Source organism: Atractosteus spatula, chromosome 14, assembly GCF_055471065.1.
Source record: "Atractosteus spatula isolate fAtrSpa1 chromosome 14, fAtrSpa1.hap1, whole genome shotgun sequence".
Classification (NCBI taxonomy): domain Eukaryota; kingdom Metazoa; phylum Chordata; class Actinopteri; order Semionotiformes; family Lepisosteidae; genus Atractosteus; species Atractosteus spatula.
Window position 1 is genome coordinate 33,541,374 of NC_142719.1, and position 13,487 is coordinate 33,554,860.

Genomic DNA, 13,487 nt, shown 5'->3' on the forward strand with positions numbered 1-13,487 from the left:
GCTACATGTAGAGGATGCAGCTGGCATTTTACAGTCGGCAGGGGTTTGTGCAGCAGTGAAATCCTCAGGAAGCTCACACTGTGACTCTCTGTTGGGAAGGGATCTGCAGGGTGGCTGTGAGATGAGAAAATCTGTCATAAGCTCAACTGTTGAAATCCCCATAGGAACCAGGAACTGGGATCTTTATTAGCATGCACACCCACGCCAATGTGCACACGCCATTATCATCCATGTTGCCATATGTGCCAAGCAGCCAGTTATACAGGAAAAAGCTTCAAACATGGAATTTTATGGTCTCAAAATATCACCCAGTGTTTATGGCAACTTATTTAAGGCCAACCGTGATGCTGTTAACAAATCCAAAATGAGAATTACTTGTCATTAAAAAAATACTTGTCATTGGGGTTGGGTGTGATTTTAAAATGGGTTTTTCCCACCTATACTGTACCATAGTTTGAGTTTTTGGTTTGTTGAAGGGCTTCAGAGATCTCATTTGGTAGTGGTTATTGTGGGTGAGAGGATAACAAAGGCATGAAAAGACATTTACTGTATGACCAGATATACAGTACCATACAGAAAAGTTGTTGGGTTCTGTATCCACTACTGCCTTTGTGCCCTCTTCACTCAGTATTTGTCTAAAGAGCAATCCTTAAGGTTATAAGGTTTTCAAAGCTCACGAAGGACCAATCAAATGTTATCATTTCCACTGTCCTGTCTGGAACCTGCAGGTAACCTTGATTTGTACAGTAAGTAGTCACACTGGCATGACACACCCTGGCTTTTTGATTGTGTTTTGGAGGACAAGTGTCCTTGCTCTTCGGTTTCTGATAAAGTTCTTTGTGTTTCTGGTGAAGGCAGGCTTTAATTTAACTAACATTTTTGGCAGAAGTGCATTATATTGCATAGCATCCTATCACTTTATATCACACCACAGCCAAATTTGGTCTTCACCTTCAAGCAACATTTAGAGTGCTACTCTAGGAATGTAGTAATAACCGTGTCTAAGCCTATTGTATAATTGGTTGCAAATCACAATAGGTGTATTAGGTATGAGTATACTACATCTGTGCTTTACTATATATTCAGGCATATTGTTTTCTTAGCAAGAGAAGAAGGTATCTTTTAAACTAAAAACAGAATAAATAGGGGTGCTGTCTTGTATAATAATAATAATAATAGTTTTGGCAATGTTGCACTTTTTTGGCAAAGTTGCGGTTAGTTATACTGAACCAACGTTTTTTTTTAAAGAAGGGAGAACTTGAATATGTTCTTTTGCTAAGAAATAGAACATTATATTTTCCATATACTGTACACAGACTGTGGTACTCAGAAGTCAGGAAGAAGCTGAAACTAGGGGAAAAAAAATAGTTTCTCTAAAGAAGAGAGAAAAAGTATTATGAATAAAGATAGCAACATTCTATGGCATACAAGGTTTTCAAAATGGAAAATTATGTTGTATGGTTTGAAAATATGAGTTTATAACCATAAGTTATGTCTCAGTACAACTAAAACTGGCTATATCCAAACATTTACAACAGCGTAATGGTAACATTTTTGCTTTGAGTAGTGTGAAGGTAGTTTCTTTCTCCTTTTCTTTATTTTCATTACTTTTGTCTTGAAAACTGAGGAAGAATAAGAGAATATAATTTCCACTTCAGTTTCAGCTCGAGGTACTGTATATCTGAACAATTAAAACAATAAGATGGCCCACTAAAATCACTTCTTCTGAAAAGTTTAAATATGTATAAAAGTACATTATGAGATACGTACAACTTATCGTGAGCACATTTGTAAAAATGAACACTTTACATGGCTTTTTCAAGAATATTTTTTATGATATTCTATTATGTATAATTTGAAAATTGATTTTCATTATTTTATTATCATTATTTTAAAAATCATGTGATGAGAAGAAACGTCCTTTACTTTACAAATCTACTTTATAATGTTTTATTGAGCAAGAAAATTAAAAAAAAAACAAAAATCATATTAAAAACTCTCCCTTTGAAGCTAAATGGTTGATGGATTAAACTAGCTCTAAAGAAATGGCCCCTTTTATGTCTCAAAAGCTCAGTAATTGCTACAAAAAAGATGCTTAGCAGCCTGTAATATTCATATAATCAGATTATTCCTGAGTCCTACTTGGGGTAAGAAGGTGGGAGTAATCCAATTCGCAGCTGTGTACCTCAGCTTTTTTTCTGATGATTCTGTTGTTTACTGCAGCCCTTAGACAATAAAACAACACTGGGAAAGTGATGTGAAGTCTCTGGCTTAATTAGTTCGTTGACAGAAAAAGAAATTAGTGTGTCTTCTCTCTGTGAGGGACTTCTGTTTTAAACACAAGGCCAGTTGCATGGAAAAAGCATTGCTTAAAAGTAAAACATAACAAACATAGTTTTGTTATGTACTGTATGATTGTTGTATTAAAAAAACATACAGAAAATATTTTCTATGGCTATTCATCAGGCTCTTCAAAATGTTTTTCATAGTCCAAATGAAAATATGTAGTCCAAAACTGTTATTATGTAGTTTAGTTAATTCAAACTTTTGTGTTATTTTTTTTGTATTAGCTGTATGTTATTCCTGTATGAAGAGCTATTGCTTAAAATATGAGAAAAAATAGTTGTATTTATTTTGTTGCATAAATACTGTTGTTGCCTCATTCTAAGCCACAACACTGTGAAACAGTTTTTTTCAGAACTGCTTTTATTTAAATATCTGGATAACAATGACTGATTTTATTGAAATCATGTCATTTAAATCATTCTAGAAAGAAACGTTTGCAAATCAAGGTAGACAACAGACTCAGTTCCCTTATCTGCCTTGCTTATTGTATAATAAACTATATTAATACATGTATTATTTTTAAATATCTGATTAATTTGCACATATTAACTTATTTAACTTACTTCATAATGGAAAAAATCATAATGAATTTAAGCTATATTTTTGGAAAAAGAATATATTAAATAATAAATTAATAATAATAGAGTATGTTACAGGTATTAAATGTTTACCAAGTCCAAAAGACCCCAAAGGATATTAGAGGAAAGAAGAGAGTGAAGTATTGTACACCTTCTGGGGCTGCCATGCATGATTTTGCTGAAGTAATTTTTTCTCAGTCAGCTATGAGTAAACCTCTCAGAGTCTATTTTGTATGGAACAGCTGGGGCAGCAGGTAACAAACAGTAGAAGCATAATGCATAGTTAACATCTGAATGTTAATGATTAATCTACAGTATGTAAAAAGTGAGAAATGGAATAATATAACAGCAATATACGTTATACTGTATGATAGTAATGGAAAAAATAAATGGAGAGCTATAAGCTATAAGATCAAGGTAGCTGGGTGCAACAATTAAAAACACCTACTGAAGATCATAGACATTTTTTTTCTTTTGATTATGCAGTACTGATATACAGTATGAGTTTCAGTGTTCAGTTTTGAAGAGTGGATGGGATACCCAAACTGCCTAGCAGGTTTAAATTTTTTTACTACACCTTCATCCTATTGCTTAAAGCTTATTTGCTCAAGTTCTGTCGTTTTGCATTGATGTTTGTATGTGTTAGGGGTCTTTGGCAAAGTTTGCTCAGTACTACAGTTCATTACTTGTAAGGATGTAGATGATTGCTTCTTTGATAGCCGAGGCTATGATCTGTAATCGTTTGAGGAACCTAAAGTTGAGAACTCCATGATAACACAATAAAAAAAAACATTGTTGAGAACAACATACAGTATAACAGAGAAATCATTATCTTAAGAAGCAGGTTTTCCTCCTTCTTAACATTTCATAACATTAATTGAAATTTAATGATGAGGGACAGCTACTACTTGGAGGGACAAAAAGAGTCTTAATATTAGAGCATGTCTGAGTTACATTTAAGAAAAATGTCTCATCCCAGATGGCATACAGACTTCAGATTGACAGCTACCAGTTTTCGGTAAAGGTATTAGCCAAAGCTCATCTTGAACTAGAACAAAACCTGAAGATAGAGAGATGTGTTTATTAATGGCAACTAGACAGAAATTGCTCATTGACTGGGAAAGAATTAAAAGGATTTACTGGCAAAAAGATTATTGCACTTCCCTGCTTTCCCATTTAAATCAGCCAAGGCTATGGTTTACAGCTCAGCTTAGCCAGCAGATGCACAGTGACGAATATATTGGGTATTTGTAGCATAGCAGCCAGCATGCTGAAGCGCTTCTTGGTAGGGAACCAAAGGATGCTCTGTCTACCAGCTTGCAGTCATGTGGGTAATTGCTGAACAGCAAGAGACAACATGCTTTGAGTAAGGTGTTAAAACTGCGATTGTTCTAAATCTGGCTACGTCTTCTTTTTTATGAGAACATTTCTAAAAAAATGTTGGTGCCACAACCTCAGCTAGTTTCAGTACAGAATGTCACTGAATTCTAACTAATGCAAACACTGAAAGAAGATTTTTTTTCTTAATCGTTATGTTGCTAAGTGGATCCCGCTGTATATAGCACTTGTATACCAGCAGGTTCCTTCATTTCATATTTTTGTACCACACAAAACTTGTTCTTGGTTAACATTTTGTAGACAGTGAAGTAGGAAAAAATGTTAACACAGACATTCAGTTTATTTTTGTAACAACTGGTGCTGGTGACAAAAATATTACAAATTATTATTTTTACTTCAGCAATCCTTACATTTTTAGAGACTTGAATTTATGCAAACAGGAATATCTGTTTCACAAGTACAGTAGCTAGCGTGTGAGTGCTTGTAAGAAGAATAACATTCTATAAATCTTTAAAATAGGTTATGGAGAAAAATAAATCTTTGTGATGAAGGGCTTTGCAATAGCCAGATAATCACATGAGTTAGAATACTTTTCACCAATGGAGATGTTTTTAAGAAATAACATTCATAAATAAAGAAATGAGAAAGGGTTCAAACAGTATACTTGATAATGAGTAAAATAGTTAAAGCAAGAACAGAATGGCTGTGGGGAATGCATTTCAAGGACATACTGTATGAAGAACCAAATACATTTTTTCCCTCTGTGTCTCTCTGGAAATTGATAGTGAACAATAAAGCCGCTAGTCCTTCACTGGCTTGTTAATATACTGAACATGTTCAGTTGACTGCAGCAAATCCAAGTAAAAAAAAACTTGGTCAGTACTAAAACTGATGCATCTTAATATGCTGTGCATGTTGAGATCGGGCACTAATTCTTGAGTTTGAGTGAGAAAGTATTATGCCTTTTGAAGAAAGCAAATCTCTCCCTCGCAAACAGCAAAGTCACCAAACTGCATTGACCTTCAGCTGCAGAGAAAATACCCCAAAATGCTTAACAGGTTAGTGCCTACCATCCACCCAATGGATAGCATCATACTCCACATACTCAGCAACTTCCCCATGCAGTTAATCCAAGACAACACTGGTGCTAAAGTGTATTAGTAATAAAAGCAGTAGTAACAGTTCATTTACAGTGGATTTAGTACCTCAGAGGGAAGTCAAATAATAATATTAAACCTTTTCATGTAACTCAAAGAAAATATATACATTTCTATCATTTGCACTAATTTTAAAAATAGTTTTAATAAACTGTGTATCAGTTGAAAATGCTTCTTGGGGTAGCAGGGGGCTGGCATGATATTCCAAAGTCTTGCTATCAAGAAATTCATCCAGAAATGTATATACGTTATACATGGAAAAACCAGCAAAACGAAGACAACACAATAATATAATCATGCAATATAACCAAACAAAAAACATGCAGGGATCAAGATACTTATTTTCTGTCATATATTTATGCATATTTTATTATGTTCTGGAGGTCATTTTAATGATTTACTGTACAAATATGCAAATGAAACCATCTGAAGTACTACATTTGAAACAACAAAGTCAATCAAGACATCTCTAAAATATTCCTTCCCCGTCTGTCATTCACAACAGACAACACAGATCATAGTGGAAGGAGCACTATAAAGATGTCTTGATGTTTCTCTGCACCCACATAAGAGTCAGATGGTTGTTTTTGTTTTCTATTCAGTATTTCTTGGTACAGTGGCAGGACTGACAAGATATTCATCACATTTAATTCAAATGGATTGGATTTTATATTGGAGACCAATCTCTTGCCATTTCCCATCAATATATTTTCATTTGCAGCATGTATAGTACTAGAAAAGTGATGGCATAACTCCAAAATTATATGTAAAATGTTTGTTACTAAAAAAATATACACTGATTATCTGTGACTGATTTGAGGGTGTTCATTAAACATTGCCAACCATCTGTGTACCATTTATACAACCATTTATAGAATTATGAAGTACCATTACTGTAATTGCCTGTAAGCAGTATTGTGAATATAAGCATGCATATATTCTGTTATACATACATACTCTTTGTCTAACAATTAAGCTGCAATAATGTAGCAAAAATATATACCAATAGAGACAGCACTGAATGAGCTTTTGTTGAAATTTCATGAAGGAAGAGATGTTAAAGTCAAACTAATATACCTATAGTATGTTGTTTTTTCTGCCATAAAGAAGACAATAACTTTGTGTTTATTGTAGCTTTTTTGTGAGTGTTCAGCTTGAAGCATGACCATGGTTCAGTAGGGAGAAACAGCATTTCTTTCTCTTGAGATACAATTATGACAGTTTTGTCAAATCAAAATGACATGTTTTCAAGTTACATTGTCTGTATGACGTTACTTCCACATGCTGCACATCCGACCTCCTGTGAAATTCTTGGAAGATTTGCAAGGTCTACCTTGGCCGGAGATCACGACTTATGGCCTACATACTGTACAGTCTCTCATTCAAAAATGCAAAATGTGCTGGCTTTCATGATGGACAATAATCAGTCAATAAGGTTTTGAAGTTTGTGATTTTGAAAGTTTTTAAGTTTCTCATGTAATGCCCAATGTACTCTCTACTTAAAATTTCCACAAGTTAAGCAACATGTTGGCCTGAATTCTGTTCTCTAAAGGCAGACAACACTAAATAGCTGCCATCCTGTTTCTGGGCACTGATTTGAAAATAGACTGGAGATTGAACTTGAGTTACAGTTGTAAATTATATCTGTAGTTTGTCATTGGCTTTAACCTTGCTCACCATTCTCCTTTCCTTTCCCCACTATTCTCCTGGTGGTTCACTTAATCTGTTTTCTACTGACTTATAAAAGGATAACCTTGACAAGGAAATTGATCAGTTAGTTCCTCTAATCTTATACTAATGTTTTCTTTAGGATTGTGGATGTTGTATATTAAGCCTGACTCCAAGGGCAGGATTTTAATTATGATTTCAACATTAAACTAGAAATACTGTTGATGTTTCCTACAGCCACTGTCACTCTCGTTTTTTTTTTATAAAATGGACACAATCTTTTCTGTGTGACAATGTTGACACATTGTGACCCAAAAGGGCAAAAATGTTAAGTATCTTGTCGATCTCCAGTAGTCTGTGTTTATTCTGTGCCAAACAGATGACATTTTGTGATTTTATCTCAGGTCTCCAGATTGTCTGAACACTGTCTAGAAAAAAAGATTGATATCCTTTTTCAGCAGAAAGGTGCAAAGTCAGTTAATCAAGTTTACTGCAGTATCAGTTGGTTAATATATTCATAGTTTTTTCTAGGTTTTCATATTCAGTTAGTACTTTTATTAAATCAATTCATAGTACTGTACTACAGAACAATAGCAAAAAGAAAGCCAAATAAAGCACATAAAAATAGATTTTAGGTTTTAGTGTACTGTTGCCACAAAAGTGTAATTGGTTATGACGTACAGAGAAATTGTACAAAATTGTAAATATACTTAATAATGGGTGTACATTTTTGTTTGAAATTAATGAATCTTTAAGGATGGGTTTTTCTTCAATTTGTCTTTATCTTGACTCACCGTGTTTACACAAAGGTGCATCAGAGCTGGCTGCTTGACCTTTAAAAATGTTATTTAGGTCATTGGTCCCTCCTGAAGGATGATCTATTCATACCAGCTTTTGGTTGAATAATCAGAGTTTCAAAATTGTTATTACAGATTTAATTTGTATATGTATTTTTAGTAGTCACTGATAAGAAAATAAATAAATTGTAAAAATGTTTAAAATAGACATTTTCCTTATATTTATTTTAAAAAATATTGAATCATATGTACGATTAAGTCACTTGCTACACCTGTGCCTTTTTAGTCTGGAATTACTATTATTTTTTGCATTCAAATAATATCACCATTATGTTTTGTGTAGGGAACTGTAAATAATACAGGTTGAGATAAAATATTTGAATACACATTTTTTTAATCCATTGTCAGAGGTTATTATATTCTTACCTATTGTCAGATGTAAATGTATTCGTTTCTTATCAAGTTTGGCTCAGTTTCGTTCTTCCTATTGAACAGGTTAAAAAAAGGAACTTGGTGCTTTTCCTTAAGGGTGATGTATATATAACAGAGTACAGAATGTATGCTGAAAGGTTTTACATGAACATTATTAACCAGTTGGCGTCGCCAACATATGTTAAATTTAAGTTGATCCTAAAATTTATACACGCTGATATTTTATTAATTATGCATAACACGCAGTATGATTTTGTCTGTCTATGAGTAAGCTGTTGCTGTCTAAAGGGGAAAAGATTGATAGACAGTCATTTGTCACAACATTAGCCTTTTTTGGTCTGTTTTGTAGCTTGTTTACCCCAGGCCCTCCAATCTCCTGCATCAAGATCTCTAAAATAATTTTCTGCATGGCTTGTGCTATAGCATGTTGGTATAAATTAACAGATATTGCTATGGAAAGGCAAGCATGCAGGCTATAACTAATTGTGATTGCTCTTCTATTGGATTTAGTTCACTTAAACTGAGATCCTCTGATACTGTAGGCCAATCAAATGAGACCCAAGTGCTGGGAGAATTTATATACAGTACACCTGTGCTAGAGATTAAGGGTTATTCTTCCTCTAATGCCTGCCATGCAGATTGCCATTAGGAGAACTAATAACTCCTGGTAATGGTGCAGAAAGGTGTTAGGAAACATTTGACTGAAGGATTAGCTGCATTCATCTTTTTGGAGGATCAGAACTTAAGTGGTCTAGGCACATTCATCTTCATGAGGAGTGTCAGGGATTTGTTTTTAATGGATTAACGGAGGAAAAAAAACAGTGAATTATTGCATCATACTCAGGTTTCTTGATGCGTGTGTAGGCAATTTGAATTAGTTTTCAACCTGGGAGCTCAAATCTTTCATATGGATGTCATCATCTACAAAAAAAAAACATAAGATGAGAAGTGTCTGAGCCAGCCTTAATGTGTAATGAGTGTTATGGACATCTTTCAGAAATTGGCTGCTACTCGTTTAACATCCTGTGCTGTCTTACAGTAGAGACAAAGCAATTAATCTGGAAATTTGATAACATGCATGATTTTTTTTTTAAAACTCATGCTTCACTTTTTTTTTCCAGTTTTTCTCAGAAAATACATAATGAGTTGTACATTTTTGGAAATCTTAATATCCATAAAGATTAAAGTACACTCATTTGGAATTCTGAGTTTGGTGCTGTGAGAATATGACAGAACAGTCTTAGCCGAAAACCATGAAATGGTTTATTAGCTCATAACAGGTGCAACCTGTGAGAAAACGACAACATTAAAGAACCAAGGCTCCCCAGCTTTTGAAGACTAATTCAATGTGCATGTCAGATTGCCAACATGCGCATCGAACAAGCTTGATGTCAAATGTCATGTTTTTAGGTCAAGGAGAAGCTGTTTGCTCTATAGCTTTTCAGCAGTGTTGTGACAGCTCTGTGACGGGGGAAAGAAAGCACAGCGAAGGAGCAGTGAAAGGGATGCCACAGTCCAGGCAGTTGCAAAACTCTTAGAAAGAATGGAGATTTTTTTAGGATAGCAAAATCGTTGAACAAGGGAATCTTCTCTCCTCTTTTTTTTTTTAAATGGGCACTAGAGAGAATTACAAGTTTAAGCAAGTCTCAGCAAGGATGGGATGTCTCCTCAGGGAGAATATGTGTGTCCCTCAGGAAACGTTGCTGAGATTTCTCACAGTCATTGACAGCCCATTCATTTTTTGTAGGCTATGCAATTCACGGCTGGTGCCAAGGTTTGTGTTTTAAGGCTCATCTCCGGAGTAATTTGATGAATTAATGTTGTATTTCTGTCTTTTAGGGCAAAAATATGTTTGCATTTTTTTTAAGTTTATTTATTTAAAATAAGTAGTATTAACAGCATAAACACTACAATAGACAACAAATTCTGACAGGGTGCTAACTAAACGAAGTAGGTATAAAACATAATAACGGCTTGTGCTCAGTTGTTCTGCTTGTAGTTCATGTATTCATTTAAATAACATTATTATGATTAAATCGGTTTTGTTAATCAGAATAATAAATTATCTTGCAACCAATTATCATGATCTACAATTGCTTTCATTGTATTTTGTAAACTATAATTTGTTGATCTGTTTATTAATGTAAAGGAATTGCAAAACATTCAAAATCTTTTTTTAATAATGTTCATATTTCAATACTCTGCACTTTATCACACCCAGGTTTCTGGCTTTCCACTTTATTATTTATTTTTCCAAATGCTTTTGTAGCCATTTTCAGTGGCTGTATAGAATTAGGCCCCAGCTTTTTAAATGCTTACATTTGCACTTGCTGTTGAAGAACTGTAAATGTCATCTGTTCTAGACAATACATTTCCATTTCCGTATTTCCTGAAAACGATAGAATAAAGGCCTTTGTGGTTCCTTTCATTATTTATCTCCAGCAATTTTATTTTGCTACCTGCATGTGCTTATGAAGTGCAAAAAGAAGACAGTAACATATTGAAAAGGAAAGTGGAGAGAAAAACATCGAATCCAGTGTACTGTGCACATTTACAGTACACCTGTGTATATTTGCCCTTACAGTTTTGACACATCAGAGTGTGTGTGTGCTTAAGAGCTCTCATCAGGATATATGCTCCTGTCGATATAATTATTTATGTCATAAAAATGTCCTTGTTTTTCACAAGGAGCCCCATTGTTTGCACCCCGCAATGCTGTCTTACTTTCTTCTCTCCTACCGCTTTTCTTACTGAGAGGCAGAGAAAGCCAGGATTATCCCAAAGAGTTTAGGCAGCCAGGACTTGTTTTTAGGCAGTAGAGAGCTGAGCAAAGAGTTCTCCTGCCACATTGCACTGTTGCTTTTTAGATATGAAAAAAGCACACCAGACAACATTTTCCTATAACTGCATGTTCTGAGCAGATTTTGCTGGCCAGAAAATTTTCTTATTTACATTATACATGATTGGCAGCTTTTCTTACTTTGACTTCAGTATTACCTTGGAATCGAAAGAGCGACAGCAGAGTAGTTTCTGTATTGTTGGGTATGAAGGTAAACCCATCAGTCGTACCTAATCTGCTGCCTTTTTCTTTCCTTCCTTCTTTCTACTTCTTCCATCTTTTTCCTCTTTGTGCAACAGATTTCACAATTTTAAAGTCTTACAGAAAATTGGCAGATGAGGATAGACTTGTTAACAAAGATGAATGCTGTTGTGTGGGATTCATTTGTTCTTTGTAGTGTGTCATTGTAGCAATAATGAGATACTTTAGAGCAATCAACATAGTGCTGAAAGTAAATACAGCTGGGCCAGAATTAGACTATTCTGGGAGAAACAGTTTGTTTCTGAATTAGTACTAATTAGATAACTTCGAACATACAGTGGTGTAATTGGATGTATTACTGTTCCATTTCCTTGCAGCTGGCTGCATTGTGCACCTAGTTACTGAAAAAATGGCTCTGTATAAGACTTATTGATGACCTTTACAAATCTCATGTTGTTTAATATTGGTAGAATGAACCCAATTGAGCACTGAACCCCATTGGGGTGCTCTATGAACTTGTTCACACAAAGACCAAATTTCCCTGTTATACTCCAAAAGAGAAAATAGAGGAAAAAGAAGAAAAAGATCATTTGTATCTTCCTCCACAACGATAGATATATTCAGCAGAACTTAATTAAGGTTGTAGCATCCCACTGGTTTGAATCATTTGCCCTTCACTTCAGGATGTCGATTAGGTTCATAATATCCCACAACTGCAGTGTACCACCAGAATGCATTTGGAAAAATGTCAAGTTCCTGTCACACTCTAAAATGAATATAAATGTAAAAATCGGAATGACGGAATTCTCAGAAAATTGAATAGCCTTACAAGATGATTTTAGAAATGTAGCAGTGCAATTTATGCATGGTGATTAACTAAACAATAAATTTAGTGCTCTTTTGATGGGGACGCACAATATGAAAGTATCATAATTGCATATGGAAATATGAAGCTTCTGTTGTATTGCTGAAATTATGTATTGTAAAGACATGTCAGTCTTAGCAATGTGTTAACATGCCTGATCATTTTTTCCCCACTATATATGTTGAAAAAGGAAGTGAACTTCTCTTACTAATGGACTAAGAAAAAATGCACATTGAAACAATTCTTTCATATTTTTTGTCTTTTTGTGCATGACATGGTATAAATCTGCTTATACAGCCCTTCCTTCTGTAGATTCCAATTTAAGACATATCGGAAAAATTCAAAATAATAATTCTTGGTGAATATGTGAGGTTCCTATAAAACAGTAAAAGGGCTTTTACTTTTTTTCTGGAACTAAGCTGGGGTGAGTATGTCATTTCTTAATTAATTTGTTTTACGTATACTGATAGAGCTGTTTTGGTATTTTAGGATTTTTTTCTTCTGGAAATGATTGATAATGTATAAGACATATTGCAAGCATGGTATTTTAAATTAACTGTTAGTATTTTGAAAAAGTTGTATGGCTGAGAAATGCATCAAAGGATCTATCCCCCTTTGTGTATCTACTCTTCAGTTTTGTGCTAAAAAAGTTTTGACACTAAAAAGTGATTTAGTGTCAAGACGCATGTTGATCTCCACTTTTGCTAAAATGCATGTTTTAATTTTTTTTTCTGAAATTCTGGTGCTGGCTTTCTCACCACCATTAAGCTCATTTGGAAGGTTGCAGATACTGTTTTTTTTATAGGACTGGTTTTCCAGATTTATCCGTTTCCTAAATACTCTTATTAGGTAAGCACAGGTTGTACTGCACAAACTATTCTTCAGATCAAATGTCAGTTGCTTATTATTCACTGATAAGACATTAAATGATAAATTTATTGAATCATATTTCAATTAACAGTCATATTAGTTCACTATGGAGAATGGGGCAAGGAATACTAGTTATTTTGCATTGTGTAAGCACCATGCTATAGCAATCTATAAAATGCATTCTTCTCTGCATTAAGAACATTAATATGATAAAAAATATTGTGACTGCTTGAGCACACACAGCACACACTAATCTGGCGCCTATGATTGGGTATAATCATGAATGAAAATAGGCTGGTCTGTGCATGCCTCTTATGAGCTGGTTTAACTTATGTTTCAGGTGGTTTGGGTGCAAGAAAGGAAATATTTGGAACTAAAATTTAGCTTGGTGTAATG